The sequence below is a fragment of the Triticum urartu genome, chromosome 3, assembly GCF_003073215.2.
Source record: "Triticum urartu cultivar G1812 chromosome 3, Tu2.1, whole genome shotgun sequence".
NCBI lineage: Eukaryota > Viridiplantae > Streptophyta > Magnoliopsida > Poales > Poaceae > Triticum > Triticum urartu.
Window position 1 is genome coordinate 655,859,415 of NC_053024.1, and position 12,785 is coordinate 655,872,199.

General features: G+C 43.5%; 1 pseudogene; it reads left to right on the forward strand.

The window, feature by feature from the left end:
* Positions 1-5,251: 5,251 nt before the first annotated feature.
* The window catches only part of LOC125547115, a 55,867-nt pseudogene continuing 48,333 nt past the window's right edge, over positions 5,252-12,785 (forward strand).

The window sequence follows — 12,785 nt, forward strand, 5'->3', positions numbered from 1 at the left end:
CTATATCTATAATTCTATATACATCCGTATGTAGTTCATATTGAAATCTAAAAAAAATACTTGTACTTAGGAACATAGGTAGTTGTATTTTACATGATTTGTGCAATCTCAGTTTAGCTTCTAACATTTACTGGTTGCTTGTAGGTACATATATGCGGGGTATTGATCCATGCTTCGATCCCTTTTGTGTATGGGGCAATGAGATATTCATGAATAAGCGTCAAGTGAGGAAACTAAGAAAGATTGTTAGGCGAAAGAAACGGGTGATTGGAATTAAGCTCTTTATTTACACTTTGTCAAAGACAACAGTGAACTTTAGTATGGTAAGTAATGTGTTGCCTTTTCCCCTGCCCACAACAAGTTACTCTATTAGACCGCAGTATCTGATATTTTTGTCTTTCCAATGGTTTTCGCTATTTACTGATGATTACCTTGCAAACTACATGACCTAAGTGGAGGCAACTAAGGTTAAAGTATATAATCCATGCTACCATGATAATGCTCTAGAAGTCTTCCTGAAGGCGGTGAAGGATGGGCGGGCGATCGTCACAAGGGGTTGGACAAAAGTGGTTCGTGCCTATGTCATGCAGGAAGGCACATTATGGGCATTCCACTTCTTCAACACCATCGGCAGTCAAAATGATTTACACTTGTCTCTTCATCTTTACCGCCTTTAAATACTGCGGTTCATCATAGTTAATTGCTGCGTAATCCTATAATTACTGAACATATTGTACTGGCAATTTTATTTATGGATTCGTTGTTGAACCATTGTGCTGAGAAATTGAATTGCACATTTTGTATTTCAATATTTCCAATTAGAATAATAAATTACAGGCAAAAATAAAAATAGAACAGGCGGTCATGGACCTTTGCAAACGGTTCTAGCAGTAAAAGCGCTTGCGATGGATAGCCCAATGCCACACAATTTTCTACATCAAATCGTGTGTGATGTAGTTAATGAAAGCAAACAATTAACCAAGATAGAGCGTGTGTGATAGTTACACCTTTCACACACGAGCGTATACATAAAACCATGTGGGATGTACATCCGAACGGAAACGTTTTCCTTGGATTGACTATGTGGGATGTACATAAGAACGGAAACATATTCCTTGGATTGACTGTGTATGATATACATACGAACGGAAATGTTTTTCTGGGATTCATCATGTGGGATGTACATACCTACGGAAATGATTTTCTCGGATTACCATGTGGGATGTACATACCTACGGAAATGTTTTCTCGGATTACCATGTGGGATGTACATACCAATGGAAATGATTGGGTTTCGATGCCTCGCCCGACCGCATACAGCCCCAGCCTGGGTCCCAGGAGGGCCTATCCCCGACGATTTTTGGGTCATGTGGGAAAGACACCCTATCGCACACACTCACTTGGCGACGGTTCCAAATGCCGTCGCGGAAAGGGGTAAAACCATTTGTTTAGGACCGACGCGCACCAGTGTCATTCAAATTATCATCTCCTCAATATTCTAGTGTTGTCGGTTCTTTAATGTATGCCATGGTGTGTTCTAGGCCTGATTTGTCATTTGCAATGAGTTTGGTCAGTAGATATATACATGGCTAACCCTGGTAAAGAACAGTACTGGAAGGCTATTTAGTGGATTTTTAGGTCCTTTGTGGCACTTCCAATGCTTGTTTGAAATTCGGTAGGACTGGTGAGAGACTAGCTGGATATGTGGATTCAAATTTTCCTTCCGACGATTTGGACAAATGGAGGTCCCTTACAAGTTATGTGTTCATTGTTGGTGGTTGTGCCGTGAGTTGGAGGGCAACATTGTAGCCAGTAGTTTCCCAATGTACCACTGAAGCTGAATACATGGCTATTGCAGAAGCATAAAAAGAATCAGTTTGGCTAAAAGGTTTGTATGCTGAGCTTTGTGGAGATAATTCTTGCATTATCCTATTTTGTGAGAGTCAGAGTGCCATATGCTCACTAAGAATCAAATGTTCCGTGAGAGAACAAAGCACAATAATGTCATATACCATTATGTTTGAGACATTGTTGAGCAAGGTAAACTAAAAGTTATGCAAGACTAGTACTCATGATAATCCTACTGATATGTTGACAAAGCCAGTTCCTGTTGCTAAGTTTGAGCAAAGCTCAGACTTATTTGGTATAACAGATTAGCCCAAGTGGTCGTTTGGCGCCAAAAGTCTTTTCTTTATTGTCCAGGGAGAAGGTTCTCATTCATGCTATAAGATGGAATTTTTCACGAGGTGAAGTTTGTTATGTTCCAAATTCAAGTATAAAATAAATGCTAACTTCTGACGAGTGAGCGGACCGAGACGGGTCGCCGGTTGGCTTGGGCCGAAGCGGAGATCAGTATTGACCTAGGTCACCTGTGTTATATATATCCTTTGTAAGCCACCGAACAAGATAAGTAGATTAATTGTAAATCCCAACGTTTGTAACCTCCCTCGATATAGTGAAGATTTTTTGGCCGACGCCCGTGATTTTTTCCCCTTCGTGTTGGACAGGTTTTCCAAGTTAAAATTGCGTGTCTCTCGTGTTGATTTGTGTTGATTTCTTCATCGTGTTCGATTGCGTGTTGTATCTCTAACACAAATGACCACTTACGGTTCACTGGTTTAAGAAATATCTATCCCTAATAATAAAGCACGGATTGACTCCGTGGGTTCACAGGGCGGCTGGAGAATCGAACTCGAGACTTCCCATTTAGTACCCGCGCGCTAGCCATCGCACCACTAAATATTATGTGCAAATGTTGAGCAGCAAACACTATAAGAACTTAATCCACGACAGATCTAAACGTTTTTAGAAGTTCGAACGCAGTTCATTCTTTTCTTTGCAGAAAAAACGCAGTTTATTTTCAAAACCTGTATCTTTTTTTGAACGCGGACATTCCAAAAATAGCGAATAATTATTTTAAAATGTTGAACATTTTTCGACCTGTGAACAAATTTTTGAAAAACAGCAAAGCCTTTTTGTAATATTGAACAAATTTTGAAAAACAAGAACATTTCATAAAATTTAGACGCAAAAAGAAAAAGCGAACATTTTTTGAAACTTGGAACAAAATTAGAAGAAAGCGAACATATTTTTGGATCTGGGAACAAGTTTTGAGAAAGGGAACATTTTTTGTAACTCTGAACAAAATTTGGCAATCGAACATTATTTTGAATTGTGAACATTTTTTGAAAAAAGCAAAAAAGATTTGAAACTCAAACATTTTTTGAATTAATTTAAATAAGATTTCAAATGTGATTTTTTTTGAAAATCTGAACATATTTTGAAAATGTGAGCAAGTTTTGGAACTCGAACATTTTTTGAAATAAGGGAAAGAATGTTTGAAAATGTGAACAAAATTTTGAAAATGCGAACAAGTTTTGAAACTCGAACATTTTTTAAATTAATAGAAACAAAATTTCGAAACCTGAATTTTTTTTTGAAAATCTGAACATTTTTAAAAATGCGAAACTCGAACATTTTTTGTATTAATAGAACAAGTTTCCTATATGTGAACAAACTTTTGAAAATCTGAACATTTTTTATTTTTTATCATTTATTGAATAACATGATCAAAATTCAATTTTTCCAAACATTATTTGAAATGTTGTACTAAATTTGAAATTCCAAACAAATTATGAAATTCTGAATTTATTTAAAATTGGAAACTGAAAAGGAAACAAAGAAGAACAGAAAAAACGAAAAAACGAAACAGAAAAAAAATGAAAAACAAAACGAAAAGAAAACAAAAATGAAATAAAAGAACCGGTTTAGGAACCTTCTAGAAGATTCCTCAAACCGGAAAAGACCGACTGGAACCTCCTACTAGAAGCGTCCCGAAACCGGGAACAAAGAACACATGAACGGGCCGGGCCATCGCAACGCTAGATCGCGACCTCCTGTGCGAAATGTCGACATCTTGACGCAGAATGCGTCATATAGGATTTTCCGGGAGCGAAGTCCGCAACCAGTAGAGCCAGCATGCCTGTCTGTTAAAAACAAGGCTCTTTACCTAATAGTCTGTAATTAAGAGAATAATTAATGCAGGGAGGAACGTGCTTTGTGCATGGCTGGGAAATTAAGAGGAATTGATCCCTGAGTAGTAAAAGGGATTGATTTGGTGAGAGTCAGCCGTTTGGATTTGTGCTTCTGATGTGTTATCATGAAAGCATCACCACAGGGATCGCAGATGCCAGGACACGTACGTACATGACCAGCAGCAACCGGTGACCGACGTCCCCAAAGTGGGATGAGGATTAGATTGGTATTCTTGATTTTGTTTATGGCAGTGAAAAGGGGACGTCCAAAGAGAGAAGAAGAGGGATGCTTGTGCTTTGCATGACTCTATGTAATTAGAGATTTACTAACGAAAGAAGAAAGCGTGGGGAGACTCATGCCCCACATTGGGACGACCGTAGGAGAGCCAGAATAGCATTTGGCGCATTATAAAAGAACGGAATATAAGAATGTTTTTTTTCAACCAAATTTACATTTTTTTCTTCGAAAAATTATCTGATTGATCGAACCTCATTGCTGCAACCAGAATAGTACATGACACTGCAAGTGTGGTCGATGCTGCTGCAAGCGGGACGCGGCGCATCTAGGCCGAACGACCTATATATGCATCTAGCGAAAGCACGCCAATGCAACACCAGTTGCCGGCTTGCCGCTATTCTTTTTCATTAGAAAAGTTGGACTGCCGTGTTGCAAAGCCGACTATGCATACCCTACAAGGATGGTTGGTGGTATTTTAAGTCGGAAGGACGAGCCGATTATGCATACCCTACAAGGACGGCTGGTGGTATTTTAAGTTAGAAGGACGACGTCGCAAAGCCGACCACATAAACACGGTAAGAACGACCGACATTGATGTAAAGTCAGACGTATATCGTTGCGAGGTCAATCTATGTTACAGCAAATTGTATGTCGTCCAATGCTATCATATCATGCATGTGGATATTTTGATGAACACAACAATTTTCTCTCCCGTTACAATGCACGGGCCTTTTTGCTAGTTTCCCTGATAAAGCATGGATTGACTTTGTGAGTTCATCGTCACAATACGCTTTTTCCCATAAATTTACGCTTTCAGTTTGAATTTAAAACATATACGCGAGTTAACCGTTTCGTCCGTCCGCCTGTTTTTCCTTCTTTTCTCTTTCGTAGGCGTTGGGGTCACCCGTCGCCCACCTGGGCCACAGCCCGTAGAATCCATACGAGACACCGTGGTAGCCGGCCCAGTCAATCTAGAGAGGAGGCAAAAAATTCCGCTGGTCGTAGGAACAGACACGACCACGGGCTCTCCTCTCTCCCTCTCCTCCGGATCCTAGCCGCCAGGAGGCGCACGACCTGCGCGACGCTCGATCCGGTGCCGCGCCGGCCGCCGACCGATGGCCGACGCCGGTGATCGGAGCACACTGCACCACCGGTCTGCCTCAGCTCCCCCCTTTCCTTTGCGCGCCCGAGCTCCTCGCTGTACGCCGCCCGGGAGGGCTCGCGCTCGCCGCTCGACCAAAGCCACCGCCGGCCGGTCCGGTGCCGCGCCGGCCGCCGGCAGATGGCCGACGGAGGTGTTCGAAGCATCCTGCACCACCGGTCTGCTTCATCTCCTTTCCTTCGCATGCCCGAGCTCCTCCCTGTAAGCTGGCTGGGAGGGCTCGTGCTCGCCGCCACCGCCAGCCGGTCCTCCCTGCACTTGCCCGCGACCTCTCCACCCCCTCTACACCGCCCTACACCTCAACTTCAGACGCACATGTGTTTGTGGATGTTCTCGGTTATTTTTTGCACACAAGGTGTTTGTGTGTTTGTCTGAGCCAGTTTCAGTCACAGATCCTTGAAGTAAACTCCCACATACGAGATTAGCTCTCCTTCCATATGATTCAAAAAAATGGTAGGATGGTGGGAGTTAATTGGGATACTAGAATAATGGGTTGCTAATTAATTTACATCATGTGGAGTCTCAAGACACATGGGTACGCTGGCTCCTATTGTTTGACAAATTTATATTGAACTTTCTTTAATCGTATAAAGGAGTTGCAGTTAGGTGTTGCCCTTTTTTATGCCTAGACACAGCAGCTCCAATAACATCTGGACGCTCATGGTGAGATATATTAATTATTCTTATAATGGTCATCTGAATTTGCAGAGACAATTAGATTTTGGAAGCAGGAATCCTTTCCTCATAAGATGGATGAGCTGTAGGATTTGATTCTGTTCAGCTTGAATTAGTTTTTCATCATCATGTTCTATGTATTAGGAATTCATGCCTTACAGCTCTAATTTTTTCGCATTGTTGGTGTATGCTGGGAGCCACATTGTAATGCATGCTAGCAAACAGTAGGATTGAAAGTCTTACCCTGTTGGTTATTAATATCTTTTCCACTATAGTGAGGTTCAGCAATTTAATTCGTATTAAGGTCACACAAACAGTTTGGTTTTCAGATTTGTCTTGACAAACATATTTGGTTCAACAATTTAATTCGTATTAAAGTCACACAAGCAGTTTGATTTTTAGATTTGTCTTGACAAACATATTTTTGCAGATTATCCTTACATAAGCAATTGATTTCTGCAAGTTCCTTTCACTTCTTATTTATTTCTTCACTTGGTTATGATGTACTGCTATTCGTTTTCATGATGATTTATGCATTTTGTAGTTTTCACTCACAGAATGTTCTCTCTAAACAAGATTGGTTCCCATTCTTACAGTGCAGTAGCTACTGAGCAGTGAGGCCATCGAGCGACACCAGACCGCGGGACAGCGTGAGAAGAGGCAGGGGGTGTCTGGCGGGATGGGGAAGACCACGAGGAAGTGTGGCGATGGAGTGCAATCCCGAAGAAGAAGAACATTGCAAAGAAAGACCCTAGCCAAGCGCCACCCAATTCTCTTTCATTGACCTATCTAATGGCCATCAATTCAATTGGTCCAAGCTGCTGCGTTTGACCTTCCCACTGACCCACTACATCCTCGCTCAGCTGCTTCTGCTATGTTTCTTCTCCATGGCATTGTCGGCTGCCAGTGTGCCTGACATCATGCCTATGTGACCTCATATCATGCTCCTCTACGTGTTCTTCTCACCCTGGTTCCATGAGGAGAGATGTTGTTCTGTGGTTCTGTAGCTCTACTCCATAGCAATGATGGAGTCGCCTCCAGATGGGATAGCAATTATCTCGGGATCATGGTGAGGTTACTGAGTCGACCCTTCATTTGGCTCTATTCGTGTGGATCTATTCATGTGCATCTGTAAACTGTATTTAGGTACAACTATTGTTCTAGCACTTGTGTTTATTATTTTTGTAAAAAAAAGATTTCTTGATCTCATTAAATTGGGGTTTTATGTTGACATGAAATTCTAACTGAATTGCTATTTAGCTGACAATTCCAACAATTTTTTGTATTGTATTTGCATGTACGGAGCTGCCTAAGCAACGGCCAGGGGGCATATGCTTCTCCTACCACTAACATCTTCATCCTATTTGAGCCAGAATAGCTTTGGTGCCCTCTCTCGCTCATGGTGAGGCCGTGCACGCTTGCCATGGTTGTGGCTACGAAATCTCAGACTGAGTCGCTTCGGTCGGGCACTATTCAGGTACAACTCACTTTGCTCCACCATTGTTGGTTGCTGTGCATCACATGCTTGAGGAAATTCAGAGATGGTGTTGATCTTGCTCTTGCTAGACCATCCTTGCTGTAAATCATTATTGGGTTCTAGCTAGGGTCTTAGGAATTGATAATTTCCAGATTGTATCGCTGAAAATGTAGTTCTTATAAGATTCTCATTGTCAAGTTGTTATGGCAGCATGAGTGAAAATATGTTCCTTTTAAATGCTTAGATTCTATAGAAACCTCTAATCTATATCCTAAATTACTGTATTGTGTGCTCTTGTAAAATAAACTGTATATATTGATTCAATTTATATATGTAGTACAATGATTTTGCTCACATCACAAATATCTAACAAGAAGAGTGGTACTGAGTTCACTTGCAACCAAAACATTTAAATTCCAGTTCAACATTGCATATTCCTATCTAATAAACAGTCAGATGTTTCAGATTAATGTGGGAATTTCTAGCACATTCCTCTTTTACGGTGACGCTAGATTCGAATTTGAAGGCGTACTTGCCCCTGAGCTGGCGGTGCCTGAGAACAACGACGACAAAATTCTGGCATCGTCTCCAAGCTCTGTCGCAAGCAACGCAGGAACGCCTCAGGCTCAAAGTCGGGTTGCTGTGCAGGCGAGCGGCAACAGCCACTTACGTCTCTTCCAAGAAGGGCGCCACCTTGGAGGAGCATAACGACACCGGCTGCAGCGGCGCACGAGCCAACAAAGGGGCAGGACCATTGGAGACGACGGACACAGAGGTGCATGCTAGGCATGCCGATCATCAGACACTAGGGAGCGATCCCACCCGTGATGCCGCAGTACACGCAGCCATCGCCGCCACCGCCACATGCCATGATCTACGGGCAAGTGCCTGCTCAGCAGCGTACAAGAGAGATCACCGCGGGGCCCTACTCGCCAAGACGATGCTTCTCTTATCGTGCTTATTTACTTGCCTTCTATGTGTGACGAGAAGGAGCGGGAGATTCAGAGGCTCAGGTTGGCATCACTAGGTGAGTTCCCTGCTGATTTGTCGAGCACGGGATATAGACTATAGTCGGGTTCCTTCCTAACTCTGCTGGGCCTAATGAAGAGAAAGAATCAACTTTTGAGATTAATTGGCTAGATCCAAGCAGGCAGCTGCACAACATCGTCAAGGAGAAGATGAGAACAATGCGATGTTCAAAGAAGCAGGCTCCAGTTTTGGTAAATGAGTAGTGATGTTGCAACCACCAAAACAAATCTGAAAAATAAGACAAAGACAAACAGGTTGAGAGGTTGGTTAATGATATGGAAGATCAAGTAAAAAAACGAATTATTGGAAGCCCCGGCAAGCAAAGTAAAGAAAACCCTACTTAACTTGATCACAAAGGTTGGATCGTGCAAGTACATGTTGTATAAGTTTACTAGGCTGGGACAGGTCGTACTGGTGGTTGCTGGCAGAATTCTGATGTGATTCACATGTTCTTCAGTTCAGAAGATGAAACAAAAACTCTCCAAAGAGGGGAAACAAGCACAGATAAAGCCTAAAGAGATATGCAATTTGGACTTATAGGAACTGTCACTTCATTATTATAGTGGAGTTAAAGGAAATAGGAGGCATGAAAACATGACGAGCGAGGAAAGATCACTGCTACGGAAGAAAAAATGCAAGTCCATGTGATTTTGCAATAGGAGAGGCTTAGACTTTCAGGGGTTTTACTTGAAAAATCGCATTTGGTACTTTTGAGTATTTTTTATACTGTTTTGCTCAATCAAAATTCACCACATGTTTTTGTTTATACCCGTTGCAACGCACGGGCATTTTTACTAATAATAATAAAGCACGGATTGACTTTGTCGGATACACTGTCACATCCTTTTTATGAAAAAGTCCCTACTGTTTTCTAAACTTAACCCACACTCCATGTTTAAGTCATACAGAAAAACATGGCCGCACGCTCCTCCTCTGTCACATCCCCGCAAGTCCCTCGTCTCCTAGAACACCGTCGTCGACGCGCTTGCCGGTAACGGCAACCACCTCGGCACGCTCGACCTCTTCCAGGAGATGCAGCGGGGCATGGGCCTCGCGCCCGATGCCTACACCGTGCAGAGCGTCCTCGGCGCGTGCGTGCTCTCGGTCGATGTCTATGCGCATGCGCTGCTGCGCCAGCTCGGGGGCCACGACGACATTCTCATCAACTCGCTCGTCGACCTCTACGGTAAGTGCGGAGCCCTCGAACTCGCACGGCAGGTGTCCTACCAGATGCCCGAGTGGGACATCACGTTGTGGAATGTGGCGATTCTCACGCTCGACAACCAAGGATGCATGCGCGAGTCCTTGGAGCTATTTGATCGGATGACGCGGGTGGAGAATGTTGTGCCCAACGCAATCACCTTCCTTGTAGTTCTTAGTGCGTGCAAGCATGTCGGGATGGTGGAGGAAGGCAGAAGATACTTCGAGATGATGGTCAGCAAGTGCAGGATCCGGCCGAGGATCGAGCACTATGGGTGCATGGTGGACATATTGGCAAGAGCTGGCTTCATCGAAGAGGCTCTGGATGTCGTGTCTGGGATGAACTGCCGGCCTGATGCTATCATCTGGAGGAGCCTACTAGATGCATGCTGCAAGTAGAATGATGGGTTGGAGCTTAGCGAGGCCATGGTCAAGCTGTCACTCGACATTCCGGTGTTGATTTGATCTGACGGCTTAAACATGCCAGTTAGATCTATTAGTCTAACAGAAAAAGGAAAGATAACGTTAATGAAAAAGGCTCCACGCACCAATGTACGTGGGCTTTTTATCCCAACTGAGGCGCCTTGATCGGGGGCACCCAAATCAACTGATTGTTTAGGTCCCCTGTCCCTAGCGCTAGATAAAAGGGAGTACGGGAGAGGGTTGGCAGCGTGCGCGATCACAATTCTCGTACGGTTTCACTCCCCTCCCGATATTCTCTCACCCCATCCGATCAGGGGGAGCACTGTAACGACGGGAAGACCTACACAAGCCACCGCTGTCGTCCCCAGATAGTGCCGGTGGCGTCCTGAGGGCATCAGGACATTGAGGAGGACTTCTACCTCGACTACATCACCCCTGCATCACGCCTGCATCAAGCAGGCGATCATGTCCACTGCTGTGACATGTAAAGAACCTCTGATCCCTTCTCTATTCATTGTTATTGGGTGATCTAGATGCAATATTGATCCTGCTGATGGCATCCCATAGATGCATAATTAATCCAACAATGGTATCAGTCACCAATTTTGATTGCTTTTAGATCCCTACATCATGATCAGTAAATCAATCTCAAGTTTAGGCCCTCAGTAGATCAAGTTTGATTGCTACTATTTTTTATGTTGATATCAATTGCCCACTGTTGATGATGTTTTCATTCCAATATACTATAGATCAGTACCGCCACCTGGTTTCATCAATTTTAATTAATCCAAGTTAAGATCTAATACACACATGTCAACAGTAGCAACCCCTCATGTTGAAGAACCCTTGAATTTATCCACAATTAGAAAGAACCCTAATTCTGAAATTAGGACTGTTTTCCCCCCAAATCAAGCACTGATGTACACGAATTGGAGAAGAATGAGGAGAATCCTCACCTAATGCACTGCATAGCCGCCTTTTCCCTTCGGGGCCCGCACAGCGCCCACCGCTGTGCGAGAGCGGAGATGCCGCGACGCCGTCGTGCCCTGGCCGACGAGCGGAATGCTCCAACGCCTTGCTGTCGCTCTTACGGACGCGTGCGTGTATGGGCCATCACCCTACACATCGCTGTCGACCCCTTCATGCCGTGATGGCCAGCGCCCCTCCCGCCTCCTTGATGCGCCATGTGCATGGACACCGGGGCCACATTCGACGAGGGAGCGCGCAGGATTCATCCTGCTGCACGCTCCTCCGACGAGCGTAGCCGGCGCGCCGCCATGGCCGGCGCGCCTTCGAGCCGTCGAGCTCGTCGTCGCTCTGCTAGAGAGTGAACACCGGGGAGGGGGGGAAGAAATGGGTAGGATTTCACCCGGCCGCTGGTTTTGCTCAGTTGCGGGGCGATCCGAGACGTCGGCTCGATCCAACGACTGAGAGTGAGGCGCGACTCCTTGGAGGCCTTCGGGCGCTTTATGGGTCGTTTCCTCGGCCGGGCTGAAGCCCAAGTTGCCTTATTCCGGCACAAAGTCTTTTTCTTTACACTTTAAGCTGCTGGTTTTGGCCGTTTTGGGGGATAACCGTGGGCATTTTTGGGCCGAAATAATTTTGGCTATTTTCTATATTTTTCCAGTGCGTTTAAGTTAATAGTTATTATGTTTTTGCACTATTTAAAACAGAAAATGCCTAAAAATATAATGAACACGTTATTATTCTGGGTAAAATTGAAGCAACGAGATATTTTATTGAGGATTTATTATGTGTTTGCATGATGAACTTTTTAGACACCAAATAATGATAATGTTTTTTATGTTGATGTTTAAATTGAGAATGAAATGACTCTAATTTTAATTCGGACCGAGGTTGTTTTATTATTATGAGTCATCCCTTAGGATATTTTAATTCCATGTTTTTCCTGCCGAACGGTGTTTTGACATGGAGTTGAAATTAAATACTTGCCATGTTTTTTTATTTACCAACATAAATTTATAATCATATAAGTTTACTTATGAATTTTTATGATAATTTCAGCTTCCGCTCCATTCCGGTCCGACATGGTCGAACCACTTATGAGGAGTGACTTCCCTCGTTGGAAGTCCCAAGTCGAATTATGTTTGGGTAGTAATGAGTTTGATTGTGCCTTGAGGGAAGAAAACCTGTGATACATGTGGCAGGTGCTACAGGGTATGCAGAACTCAAGTAGGACTATGATGTTAAGATGGAAAAGTGGAACAAGTCCAACCATATTGCCCTTCTCATCATGAAAGCGACAATATTGCTAGACATTTCTGAAGCACTACCTAAGAAAGACACTGCTAAAGAATTCCTCAATGCAATGGAGGAGCAATTTAAATGCTCTGACAAAGTGTATGCTCATGAACTTTTTACTAAGCTTTTTAAGAAATACACCATTGATGGAAATGTTAGGCAGCACATACTAAGGCTGGTGAATGCTTACACCAAGCTTAAAGCTTTGGAGTGTTCCTTAAGTGAATATTTTCTTGTAATAATGATTGTTGAGTCTCTTCCAGAAGAATTTGAACAATTTAAGGT